Genomic DNA, 14588 nt, shown 5'->3' on the forward strand with positions numbered 1-14588 from the left:
TCCAGGCTAGAGTGCAATGGCACGATCTCAACTCACCGCATCTCCACCTCTCAGGTTCAAGTGATTCTCCAGCCTCAGCCTCCCAAGTAGCTGGGACTACAGGCACGTCCCACCACATCTGGCTAATTTTTTGTATTTTTAGTAGAGATGGGGTTTCACCATGTTAGCCAGTATGGTCTCGATCTCCTGACCTCATGATCCACCTGTCTTGGCCCCCCAAAGTGCTGGGATTACAGGTATGAGCCACCATGACCAGCCTCACTTCTATTATTTTAAAGGGAGGTTTTATGAATGATGTGTACTTTTTGCATATACTCATCTGTATTTCTCATTCAAATTTTTGGAAGTATTTTAGAATGGGAAAAGACCTAGAGCAGTGGTTCTCAACAAAGATGATTTTGCCCTCCAGAGGTATTTGGCAATGGCTGGAGACATTTTTGGTTTCAAAGCTGGTGGGGGTGGGGTTGGAGTGGGGGTGGGACATGTGCTACGGGCATCTAGTGGGTAGAGGTCATGGATGCTACTAAACATCCTACAATGAACAGGGACATCCCTGCACTCCCAATAAATGTTCATCTAGTCCAAAATGTCAGTAGTGTTGAGGTTGGAAAACTTACAGAACAATGTTCCTCATTCTACTAAGAGTCCATGACATGGTCAAAGGTAGTTGAAATAGGTGAAACTCAGTCTTAGAAGATGTAACTTGGTAGTATTTTTTCCTCTATTCCTTTATGCCTATGTCAGCCCACACTAAGCCTGTTTCTATTGGCCACAGTACAACCTAAGCCATTGGAAAACCTTGTTTCACCATCAGCAGCCATAGTCAACCATGTTTGTGTTTATCTTGGTACAACTGAGTGGACCACCTGAGAGGTAGTACCAAGTTACTACTGTCACTTGGTAATAAGTTGCAGAATAAGAGATCAATTGAAACTTTCAATTAGATTCTACTCAATTGCATACAAATGTCATCTACCAGAGGTCTACTTTCTCCTGGGTTGCAGGGTGCTGTTTCAAGAGCTCATCTCATCACTAACATTTTTGGTGCCTTTTCTAATACTGTATTTGATCACATTTAAGAAGGCATAAATTCTGAGACACATCGTTATTTCTTTTTCAGCATTGAGAGTGCTGAGAATATTTGGCTGATGGAATTGTGTTTTCCATTATTGTTATTTATGCCATGAGTAAAAATTTCCTGCTTTTGGTTGTCTGATAAAAACTAACAAAGAACAATGTGAAAAGGAGCAAATATGATGAAATGCCACTGGATAATATCTAGCATTTTCTAAGTGATTGCTAATACCAGGCACAGGGCTATATGCTTTATATGTATTAACCCACTTAATATTTACAACAATCTTTAGAGAGAGGCACATTTCCATGAAGAAAATTGGTTTTGCTTAAAATTACACAGCTTATAAGTAATGAAGCCCAGAACCAAGTTCTGACCATCTGACTTCACATCAATCATTCCTGAGCACCTCACTTTACAGAAACTATGCAATCCTGGCTGCTGAACCTCTCCTATTTGAATTCTACATCCCAGCTGGACTGGTCTACTCAGACTTGCTCTCCATGTGCCTTGCCTTTCTGTTTCTATTTCTATGCCTTTGCTCCTGCCCTTTTCCCCAGTAAAAGATTAACTCCTCTCTGTTTTTTTCTAAACCATATCCCTCCTTTGATGTGTAGCTTTAGGTCCATTTCTTCCATGAAGAGTCCCTAAGATTATTCCAGCCATAGTGCTTTCCCGTCTCTCTGAATGCTTTCTACTGGATGCCGAATTAGTCACTTGTTACAAAAGGTTTCCATTTAGAACTCCTGATAACAATAGCTAGTCTGTCTATGGTCCTTAGTAAAGAGATTTACACACATCATCTCATTTTTTCCTTACCAAAAACCTGTTTTGTTGTTGTTGTTGTTGTTGTTACAGTTATTTCACAGATAAGGAGCCTAAAGGTCAGATTTTACTGGATTATTCAAGGACACACCTGAGAAATGGCAGACTTAAACTTGAATTTAAGTCTCCTAATTCCAAACCCCATGCTCTTCCTAACAGAAAGAAAAAAAAAATTGGTCTTGTGGCCCAGGAGTGTACAAATATGTACAAGTCTGCCTCAACAACCATATTACAGTTTCTGTGTTTTAAGTTCTTCCACTTTCCTCACTCTTACCCCAGTACTTGGTAAGCACTTAAAATAGTTTACCTGTTGGATGATGTTTGTCTCCTAACTCTCAGAGCTTAGAACAATAATAATAGTTTTAACTAATGTTTACTAATCTCTGTGCACAAGGCACTGTTATCAGCACCTTGAGAGGATTGCAAATGAAGACACCTAGTATGAGAGAGACTAGGAGATTAGAAAAGTTGTTTTGTCAACTGAAACACCGATCTAGCTACAGTTGGACTTCTAAACCTACTTGATAATATAAACTCTCAACAAACATTAGTTAATTTGGAACTAATGAGTGGTTCCTTGTCAGATACTACTATCTGTATTCTTCCTCATTTAGTCCTAAAGACAATTTTTTAACTCTCATATTACTATTACTATTTTATGTATGTAATTACTACTGTATTCCCATTTTTGGAAGAAGAAAATGAGTTTAGAGAGATTAATGAACAAGTAGAAGTTTGAAGTAGGTTTTTACCCAGCAACTAAACTCCTCACTTTCAACTGCCCTTCTCCATGAAACACTAATAAGCATCTCTTCAGGCTAGTTTTTCCACCAGTCAATACATATATTCGTATTCAAGTTTTCAAAAACGCTCTGCTTTCTATAATATCAAGTTTCGTGTTGTCATGATGATGATAGTGCTTTAGAAGCAGAGGAGATGGGCGAGGACGCATGTCAAATTATTTGTTTCTCTTGGTTGAAGGCTCCTGAGCACCAGCACATCAGAGAAAATGCTCAGCTTGGCGTTTCCCTAACAGGGATTGGGGTGGATCCAGGGAGGCCTGCTGTATGATGGAATGAAGTTTCTTTCCCTGAACCAGTTTGCCCACCCTGGCTGCACGTGTGACATGAAAAATGCAGGCGCCTCTATCAGGAAAGCGTTCTTGGCAATACTCAGTGGGCTCAGAATTATTTGGCACACTCTCAGGTAGCTGACATCCAAACAATAAGTGATCTGGTTTTCAGTAAGGTAATTACCAAGAAAACCCACATGGTCTGGAGCCCTACACAGCATGTTACAACACACTGAACAAATGGCACACCTGAGCAGGCTTATTGTTAGAAAAAAAAAAAAAACTGTTCACTGTAATCACAAGAATATGTCAAAACTATTCTTTTATTTGTGTACAGGCTTAAACCTCCTACTCTAAAACCACATTTTAAGTATTTGCTCACTCATTTTTAAAGCACTGTGGATCTCGCAAGTAGTTTTTATTGCTGCTGTTGTTGTTGTTTCTGGTGAAAAGATGTATATCTATAGATATATAGATATATTTAGAATTAGCCAGCAGGACTCAGTTTAGATGATCCCAATTTTGTTGGCAATATCCAAAGCATCGTAACCAGGAGCCAGTCGAACATATGCCTTCTTCTCTCCATCAGACCTAATCAGGGTGTTGACCTTGGGCATATCAATGTCGTAAAGCTTCTTCATAGAGCTTCTTCACAGCCTGTGTGATCTGGAGCTAGTTGGCTTTAGCATCCACATTGAACACAAGTGTGTTGTTGTCTTCTGTCTTCCTCATGGCAGAGTCAGTGGTCAGCGGAAGCGTGATGACAGCACAGTGGTCAGGCTTGTTTCTTCTGGGGCCATTCCTTCAAGGATATTTGGGCTGCCTCCAGAGTCGCAAGGTCTTGGGTCACCAGAAGATGGGTGACATGCGGATCTTCTTTTTTTTTTGTGGCTGTGGACACCTTTCAACCTTGCCTTCTTGGCCTTCAAAACCTTTGCTTTGGCTTTGGCTTTGGCTTTAGGAGGGGCAGGAGCTTTCTTCTTTGCCTTCAGCACCATCTTGTGAAAAGGGTGTTTTGTTTGTGTTTTTATACCTCTATGTGTAGTTCAGGAACATTCTCACAACAGTGCCATCCAGGTTTACAACTTCTCATCCAGAGATCACCCCATGCCCAGGGAGACACAAGACTGGAAATCTTCTGCCTCGTCATCAAGCACTCCTGTTTGGAGAAACTGGGCTGAAATGTCATACCAATCTCTTTATCACAGAGCATTCTTTCAGCTTTCTTACATGGAAATAATAAGAAAGAAAAAATATAGTTATTTCAGAGACTGATAGAGAATAGCTGTTCTTTTTTCATCAGTGATCACAAACCCCTTGACACTGGAGAATTAATTGACTAGTCGGTAATCATACTTGGGAAATTTTCAGAACACTTTGCTGAAGTCAATCAACTTAGAAATGGTATCTAATTCTAGAACCATTGTGCCAATGTGGAGAAATTTATTATTCATATATGTGAATTTCCCAGAAGTAAATTTTAAAGTAATTCTATAGTATAAAATCATATCAAAATTCAATGTGATTTTTTTTTAAAAAGCAATTCTCTCTCTCTCTCAATGTTTCTCAATTCACTTAGTCATTTCATGCTCAGTTTCCTCCCATTCATTAATTAACTATAAATTCATTGAGTCTCCTATGTACCAGACATTGTAGTCTAGACTCTGCAGATAGAACACCACAAAAAATGGATGGAAAAGATTTTTTTCAAGTGGAAAAAAAGTATACAACAAAGAAATGCATAAGTTAAATATAGGGTATATCAGATAGTGATAAATTCTATGAAAAATAAAACAGGAAAGAAAATAGAGACTACCTGGATCGATGGGGCATGGAAGGTGCTCTTGCATATGGTATGTTTATTTCCACCAAAAGTCCTGTTGAAATTTGATCCCCCATGTAGTGGTGTGGGGAGGTGGGACGCATTGGAAGGTGTTTGGTTCATGGGGGGTGGATCTTTCACGAATGGCTTGGTGCCCTTCTTGCAGTAGTGAATGAGTTCTTGCTCTGGCAAGACTGGATTAGGTCTTGATGAAATGGATTATTTCAGTTCTTTCTGGAATAGATTTGTTCGCATGAGACTGGGTTATTATAAAGCAAGATTTTTCCTTCTCTTTGGTCTCTCTGCACACATGAAGAAAAAGAAGGCCCTTTCTTCATCAAGTTTTGATCCCGCATGTGGTCTTTACCAGAAGCCAAGCAGATGCTGGCACCATGCCTCTTGTATTTCTCAGCATGCAGAACCCTGAGGTAAATAAACCTCTTTTTTAAAAGGAATTACCCAGACTCAGGTATCCTGTTATAGCAATACAAAATGGACTAAAACAGAAGGGCTGCAATGTTAAAGAGGGCCATCAGAGATTTTTCCTAAGAAGAAGACATTAGGGCAAAGTAATAATACAGTGAGGGAATGAGCAGTGTGGATGTCTGAGGGAATGCATTCCAGGCAGAGAGGAAAGGAAATGCAAAGCTCCTGTGGTACAAGGATGTCTGGTACATTCCAGGAATAGCCAGGTGGCGAGTAGAGCTAGAACAGAGTGAGCAAAGGGGAGGAATAGGAGGTCAGATCATATTAGGCCTTTTGGGTTATTCTAAAAACATTGCTTCAAGCATTAGACTTAACACATTTGATTTCAGCAGAGTGACATGATCTCACTTGTATCGTAAAAGCATTATGCTCATTTCAGTGTGGAAATTAGACTATAGGAGAGCATAAACCCAAGAGTTTACTGATCAAAGAGCATCAAGTAGGAGATTATTGCAATCATCCAGGCAAAAAACAACTACAGCTTGCATTAAAATAAGACTGATAGATGTTGCTGGATTCCAGATGTATTTCTGAAATAGAGTAAACAGAATTTAATTGGGATTAATGTGCGATATGAAAGAAGCCAGAAATAACTTCACAGTTTTGTCTTAAATAACTAAAGGATGGAGTTGGCCTTTGCTAAGTAAGGAGGACAGTGGGAAAGGTAGGTTTGCTAAGCAAAGGCATGGGGGAGACACTACGGCAACCAGGACTTCAGAGCAGGACATGCTGAGTGTGAGTTAGATATCAAAGTGGGGATGTTGAGTAAGGACTTGGTTATATAAATCTGGAGTGCAGGGCATATGTCTACCTGGGAAATACAACCCTGGAAGTCATCAGCATAGACATGGTATTTTAACCCTTGAGACTGGATGGATCATCAAGGGGTGAGCCTCCAAAAGTCAATGCCAAAATGATGAAGAACCAGAGAGAGACTGAGGAAAAGCTGCCAGTGACCTGGGAACATGAGAGGGAGTGGACAACTGTGTTAAACACCGCTGAGAGGTCCTGTGAGATGAGGATATGCAGTTGACCACTGGAGTTACGACATTGAGGCCACTGATGACACTGATAAGTCTTTTCTTCTAAAGACAATCAGGGGAAAGGAATTGAAGCTAGGTACAGAGAATCTTTTGGAAGCTTCACTCTAAAGGGCAGCAAGGGAGACTTTCTTTAAATCAACTTTCTTGAAGTATAATCCACGTATAATAAAATTCACCAATTCTAGCTGTAGTGTTCAATGAGTTTTGACAAATATGAATACCTGTTTAAGCACCACCACAATCAAGATATACAACATTTTTTGTTTCGTTTTGTTTTGTGTGTTTTATTGAGACAGGGTTTCACTCTGTCACCCGGACTGGAGTGCAGTGGACCAATCATGGCTCACTGCAGGTTCGACCTCCCAGGTGGAAGCCATCCTCCTACCTCAGCCTCCTGAGTAGCTGGGACCACAGATGTGCACCATCATGACTGGCTAATTTGTTTTTTTGTTTTTGTTTTTGTTTTTTTGTCTAGATATGGGCTTTTTTTTTGGTCTAGATACCGTGTTGCCCAGGCTGGTCTCAAACTCTTGGGCTCAAGTGATCCTCCCATATCAGCCTCCCAAAGTGTTGGGATTACAGGCATGAGCCACCATGCCTGACCTAGAACATTTTAATCACCTCAAAAACTTCTTTTATGCCCTTTTCAGTTAATCAGCCTCTCACCCCCAGCCCCAGATCCAGGCAGCTACTAGTCTGCTTTCTGTCCCTATAGATTAGATGTCATTTTTAGAGCTTCACATAAATGGAATCATACAGAATATAATCTTTTGTGTCTGGTTTATTTCACTCAGTATAATGTTTCTGAGCATTATCCACACTGATGTATTTATTAATCAGTACTTCCTTTGTATTGCTGAGTACTATTCCATTAAATGGAGACACCATATTTTGTTAATGCAGGTACCTGCTGATGAACATTTGAATTGTTTTCCAATTTAAGCTTTTATGAATAAAGCTGCTATAAACATTTGTGTTTAAGTTCTATCCTTTGTGAATATTTTCTTTTAATCAACAGAGAATTGTTAAGATCAAGGAATTTGGGAGTTACAATAACAATTGCAGTGATGATGAGATTCTGAATTTGTCATGATATCTTGGTCCTGCACAGATATGCCTCCTTGAAAAATAAATAAGCATCATTCAGCTGTAGTCATTTAATAGTCCCCTCTAGTGAAACATCATGAGAACACTGTTCTTGCTTTCAAGTGGCATATAGTCTAATGAAGAAAATGAAAGTGGAAATAAATTGGATTGCGGGTATGCTTCTTAATAGGTTGAAGAGTAAACTCAAGGGATTCTTTGTCCAGAGAGATCAAAACTGGTTGCAACTATAAGTTGGCTCAAGAAAATGTTTATGTATAATGATGATATGAGTTATATGATGCTAAAGTATAAAAATATCAGTACTAAAGAAAAGTTGGGTATGCTTATGATATATTTCTAACCCTGAAGCGTATCATCATTCTGATTATCAACTGCAACCACCATGCTCCTGGGCGCATTATTTGCATGACTTTAGTAACCAACTACCAGCTTATAATTGTAGAAGCTTAGCATGTGTTGCTTCTAGTTTAGCCTGATTTGCCTTTTGCATGATCTGTGATAACTTTTCTAACTTTCTATGCTACCATTTCTCCCTTTGCAAAATGTAATTAACAATATCTGAGTGAGATTAATGAAGTATCATGGGATGTATTATACTTCATAAAGGCAAAATGAAGTGTGTTTACTGACAGTAAAATATTAGCATGAGAATGTGAGTTTCCCCTGTTCCCCAAACTTTGACTATCTATTTATTTGTGTATCTATGTATGTTTCCCTCTCTCTCTCTCTTTCTCTCTCTCTCTCTCTCTCTCTCTGTGTGTGTGTGTGTGTGTGTGTGTGTGTGTGTGTATGAAATCCTGTAATCCTGTTTCTTCTAACCTGCTAGGAATAGATGGGCCAGATATACTGAGGGAGAGAAAAGCAGTCCTTGACCTCTGGGAGCTGGCCTGGCACTTACAGTTGGGCACAGGTGTGGTTAGCAGCTGGCCTAGCACACACTGGTGGGCCATGGTGTCTCCTGCCTCCTGTTGTTCATGAACAATCTCACAGACACTGACATCAGACATGGTCACTCTGAGGCCATCATAAAGTAAGACAAAGCAGGACCTCTTCATAATTTTATCTAAGAAAAGACAAAAATATAGTCATTGTGCAGTCCATCAAATAGCAAACATCCTGGTCTCCCCTGGTGAATATGATCAACTGTCACTTCTTCAGTTTTATCCTCAATCTAGATTATCTTCCCCATAGATAAGACTTATTCAGACACCTAATCACAGAACTGTCCCCTCTCCCTGACAGCAGCCACTCTAGAACAAAGTCCTGCTTCTTTAGATCATCCTCAAAATCATCCGTCCAAAGTCCAGATCCTATAATAAGTCATTTTTAACCCCTTCTTATAGATATGTCCCACAGATCTCCATAGTATATGTTTTTCCTCATTGCAGTGGGGAATCAACCCAACTTGTCTAACTATGGCTGTATCGCTGGTGGTCTCTAACTAAAGGGCATTGACAATACATTTGTGCCAGAATTTTCAGTAAGAAAAAGGGAGGCAGAGCTTAAGACGCTACATCTTTCAGAAGCATTTACACTTTAGAAATTACTCTTGGAGCTTACAAAACCTTCATGAGTCAAGGAACTGGTTCCCCACTGGCATCATGTAAAGCCCCAAGAAGGGGTGGGGTGGAGGTGGCAATGTTGGGACTGAGCCTACCAGCAGAGCTCCTCTACTGATCCGTCTCTTACAATCCCTGGCTTCCCAGTCCTGGTCAATTATAGACACTACCCTGCCCAGGCTCTGAGTCAGCCAGCCCTGGCCAGGGCAGGGATTAACACCAGTGTGTGGAGTCTGGAATTCCTCTTCCAGTTGTAGGCCTGGTGTCTGATGAACACTGAGTACCAGGCTGCAGCCCTGTACTCTAACCAGACTTCAGCCTTCATTTCCTACTTAGTACTCCAGTCCACTGCTGGCTCTGGAGCTTTGCCTAAAACCATCATATCCCATTTGGCAGGGATTTGACACCTTGCCATGTCCTTGCCCTCATCCGTCCCCTGGGAGGTGGTAGCTTGTTCCCTTTATTCCCAGCTGCTGTCAGAGGTACCAATGTACATATCCTCCAGAGCCATGATGTGGCTGACCTTTCTGGCACTGCACATTGCTCCATTCATTGGGTCTGGTATGGGCCCTTTGGCTGAAAAAAAAGCCCCCTAACCTGTTTCCATCTGGTACTAGGTCTCTTCAACAATGTCTCTTGGCCAGTGCCAGAATCCCTGGAAGTGTAGCCCACCCAACTTATAACAGCCCCACTCACTAGACACAGTTTATTTATGTGCAACTGGACACCTTCCTTGGCCATCACCCAATAGGCAAAGTTGCTACAAGAACTAGCCTGCTGAGTCTTCAAGGCTTCCAGACATCATCTCAGATCTAGGAAAGCAACATGAAATAGGATGGGGCTGCCTCTCGCCACGTCGAAAATCACAGAGCAAGAACCACAGCTATTACTCCATGTGCCTAAATCACTTCCTAAAAGCAAATACATGCAACTTCAAAAAAAACCCATCTCATAAAAATACATAAGAACTTAATCAATACTTAAACATTGGGTAGTTACTAGATGTTTAACAACCACATAATAAGTACTCAATAAATGTTTGTTCAACTAATAAACAGGTTTGACAACTGGGAACACTGAGATGTAGTTTCTATTGCTATTGCTCACAGCCTCACAGCTGTGAGACCTTAGAGGTGGATCCAGAATGAAACTCTCTTGGCTCCAATCCAGTAATCTTCGTACTAGAGGAAAAATCTTTATTAAGTAAATATTGATCAATTTATAACAGCACAAACTTCTAAATCAATTTTTTAACTGGGCTTTTATCTTTAAAATTATTGAAGTTTTACCAGTTTTGGGAAGTTAATACCGGCTACTTAAGCACTTGGTTGAGAAATAGGCCATATGGATACCTAAATTCTGTGGTAATATTGGGACAGGAACCCATCCAATATCAAGAATGTATAAATATTTTTATCATGTAAAGGAATATTTAAGTATTAATATCACAAAACTGGAACCTTTTTCATGTCCTTGAACCACACAGTAGAAAAGGAGTATGCAAAAAAAGAAAAAAAAGAAAAAAAAAAAGAACCAAGTAGGGGAAGAGAGAAAGGTACACAGAAAGGAGACTGAAAGCCAAAGAAACACCTTTGCAATTCTCCAGAAATTAACTCTGTCCCTCCCACCTCATCACTATAGAAAAGGAAGCTCTAAAGGAAGCCTATGGTTCACTCCACTGCTCTTCTTGAAATCTCCAAGGGCTGCTAGAAAAAAATACAATTCCCATTAACATGCAAAAACCAGCTGTGTTGGGCCTAACACTCTTTTACACTTTAATTAAAAGGAACCCCTCCAATCAGATGTTTTGATTGCCTTGCTACTTAAAGTGTGGTCCAGGAAGGACCAGTAGCATCAGTGGCACCTGGAAGTTTATGAGAAATGCAGTCTCCCCCACACACCCCACACCTACTCAAGCGGAATCTGTGGTTTATCAAGACCCTCAGGTGATTCACATGCACAGTAACAATCAATCAAATGACACCGCTTCAGCTGTTGTAAAGAGGCAGCCTTGACCGGTACAGACAAGAAATCATATTGGTTCCCAAAGGTCTTTAAAGAAGGTGTGGGCAGGGAGCCCTTCAGGGCATTGGAGAAGGTGCCAAGGACCAATTTGCCTTCTTAGCTTTTTCCTAAGGATCCAGGGGCCTGCAAAACTCTGCCTCCACCAAAATCACCTGAATATGCAATGGATTGCTAAGGCCTGTGAGGTTCATCTGACTGTGTTGAAATATAGATGAGGTACACACAGAACATGTACAAGAATTAATGTAACTCAAACCCGTGTGATTGACTGGTTAACTGTAGTGTTGGGCAAGGGAGATTACTCAATTCTCTAAGGCACCCAAATTACAGCCAAAGGGCATCCAGGCATAAGGAGAACCTGGTTCTTGTGTTCCTGTGAGTGTATGTCAGAAGCTCTGATGAGAGTGCTGATGATACTCTCCACACCATGTAAAAATGCGGAATTGTGCAATTCACTAGAGGATGAGGATTGAAAGATGCTCCTACTCTGAACAATTGAATAAACTATTTGGTGTTCCTTAATCCACTGAAACAAAAATTGCGTAAGCAATATCTTTTTCAACATAATTACCTATGTTTAAGATTCAAATAAAAACATTTACTCCAAACTTTACGATATGCCCTTCCCTTTCTGCCTCCTCCTCCTCCTTCTTCTCCTTCAACCTATCTGCTTGTAAGCCTGACTGTCATAATTTTCTGATAGCTTTAATTGTATGTTTTCCCCTAAGATGGAGTCTAAACCTCAAGGGTTAACTGCAGTAACGTCTTTCACCTGTGGAGGGGCAATGAAGGGCAGCAGAACAGAAGCAGGCTTTGGGCAACCAACCTCCCGCTGGGCAATTTAACCAGAGTCATAATTAGAGACCAAGAGATCTGTTGTTGGGTCTGGTGAGGGAGGGAAGAGTGCTCTAATTAAGCTGGGAGCAGCTCAGAAGGAGCAGAAATAGGCAATGATTTCAGAAGAGGGGAGTTCCGGGTAGCAGCCAGGAGGGAGGGTTGGGAACTCTGATTGCATCCTGGAGCGAGCAACTCTTATAAATCTCCAATCCCAGCCTCCAAGGCTTTTCCCCAAGGAGCTTCCTCAAACAGAGCCAGAATTCACTTCATTTAAAAGAATAGCTCAGCATGTAGCCACTAACTCCCTCTAGCAGAGGAAGCCCCTTGTTTCTCCCTGAAGAATGCAGTGAAGGTTAAGCTTCCATCTTGCCAATTATTCCACAATTAGAATAGCTGATGGCATATTGAAGGGGGTGCATGTGTAAGTGTGCATGCATCTGTGTTTTGGGAGAAGAAAATCACTCTTCACCCAAACAGAAAGCTTGAAAGGATGATGTCCATAACTTGTTCATTATCACCAACCCACTCCTTTGTACAGCAACATGCTTTGAGTTTGGAAGTAAATCTAGATCCAGGTACCTTTGCAAAGAGGACATGAAGCCAGGTATTTTAAATTGAATTCTGGTTTCCTAAGTAATGTTTAGAAATGAAGAACTCCCTTCCCACTCAACTTCCTTCAACAACAGTCTGTGCCTGCAGTACCAAACTCTCAGTTTTAAATATTCAGTTCTGCTGAAACTGCATTTATTTGTTTTAATTGTTTTTTGGTTTTTTTTTTTTTGAGACAGGGGTCTCACTGTGTTGCCCAGGCTGGTCTCAAACTCCTGACCTCAAATGATCCTTCCGCCTCAGCCTCCAAGAAGCTGAGACTACAGTCATGAGCCACCACAACCAGCTAGACCCACATTTTTTAATTTTAAAAAATTATTTGTTTTGCTCATCCTTAAGACAATTTTTTAAAAAACTTGTTTGTTATTATACTTTAAATTCTGGGATACATGTGCAGAATGTGCAGGTTTGTTACATAGGCATACATGTGCCATGGTGGTTTGCTGCACCCATCAACCCGTCATCTAGGTGTTAAGCCCAACATACATTAGGTATTTGTCCTAATGCTTTCCCTCCTCTTACCCCCAACCCAAGACAGGACCTGGTGTGTGATATTCCCCTCCCTGTGTCCATGAGTTTTCATTGTTACTCTCCCACTTATGAGTCAGAACATGTGGTGTCTGGTTTTCTGTTCCTGTGTTAGTTTGCTGAGAATAAGTATGTTTATTGTAGCACTATTTACAATAGCAAAGACTTGGAACCAACCCAAATGTCCATCAATGATAGACTGGATAAAGAAAATGTGGCACATATACACCGTGGAATACTATGCAGCCATAGAAAATAATGGGTTCATGTCCTTTGCAGGTACATGAATGAAGCTAGACCTACATTTATCAGATAATTTTGAAGGCAGCCAAAGAATCTGGTCCCCATGACCATGTTTTCTCTCCTAGAGATCTCCAGTACCTCATGAGCTATAGAATACACATGATTTCTAATTATATATGAAGCCAGAAAAATACTGAAATGTGATGATATGCTTTTGGAGGGGCACTTACTAAAATCTTATGAACTCCTAATTGACAAAGGAAAAATGACCCATCCTTAAACTTGACTTTCTTAGTGTTTTTTCTGGTCTTTTCCATATTTTCTATTTTTTTTCAGGATTTTTGATTAAGACATTTCAGTCTTTGTAATAAAAACACCAACAGTATCTCAATCCAAATTTGTAACACAGTTTATAGTCTTAGGAATGTGTGCTTTAGTAGACTCATAAACAGTGATAATCATGATTGCTACAATTTCATGAATGCTGGTTCTATGCTGGAAACTGTACTGGGTACATTGCATGGTCTATTGCTAATCCTTAATCACCACGCTGTTTGGCCAATGCTGTCATCCCCATATTAGAGTGTAAGACAAAATTAAACAAGGACTAGAGCTATTTCCCTAAGGGGGAGATGAGGCATTAACCATGCCTTTTTGGTTAATTCCACAAGTAAATAATACTAGATACTCAGTATCATCATCTCTACAAATGTATTGCCTTCCTTTTGTGGACCAACCTCTTTTCTAGATGTTCATAAACATTAGCTTATTTAATCCTCGCAAAAGCCTCAAGAGATGCCTCTAATTCTCACCAGGGCATGGGTGAGAAAACTGAAATTCAGCCACGTGCTCAGAAGTGGCAAAGTTAAGAACCTAACACACATTTTCTGATGCCAATTTCAATGCCTTTCCACTAAAATCCAATTGCATCCCAGACAAACAAAAATCAGAAAGTCATACTCACTTTTGTAATGTGGCAGGAGCAGCCTGTTTACTGCGGTGCCTTCACTGTTAAAAGCATGCCTGAGTTTTTCCCAGCAGGCAGCTGAAAGTGTAGTGGAATTATCAAAGGGGTGCCGTTAGCAAGAACTCTGTTCGAATCCGCTGCTGTGACGTAATAGCTACATTAACTTAAGGGAGTGGGTTGTTTATCCCCTAACACTTGTTTCTGCATCAGCCAAATGGGGATTCTTACCTGTTTCTTCATCATCTTTGGAAATTAAACTCCATGAGGGTAGGGACTTGGTTTAAATCTTGTTCACTCTTCTTTTCTCAAATGTTTAAAACATAGTGTATACTTAAAATATTTTTGTAGGGAAAAAGAACATGATTCAAAGGTGTTTTTTTTTTTTTTTTT

The 14588-nt window shown here is 40.3% G+C and overlaps 1 pseudogene; it reads right to left on the reverse strand.

Moving 5' to 3' along the window:
• Positions 1-3478: 3478 nt before the first annotated feature.
• LOC105528085 lies at positions 3479-3970 on the reverse strand (annotated as a pseudogene).
• Positions 3971-14588: the final 10618 nt, after the last annotated feature.

This window comes from Mandrillus leucophaeus, unplaced genomic scaffold (genome assembly GCF_000951045.1).
Source record: "Mandrillus leucophaeus isolate KB7577 unplaced genomic scaffold, Mleu.le_1.0 Scaffold70, whole genome shotgun sequence".
Taxonomy (NCBI): Eukaryota; Metazoa; Chordata; class Mammalia; order Primates; family Cercopithecidae; genus Mandrillus; species Mandrillus leucophaeus.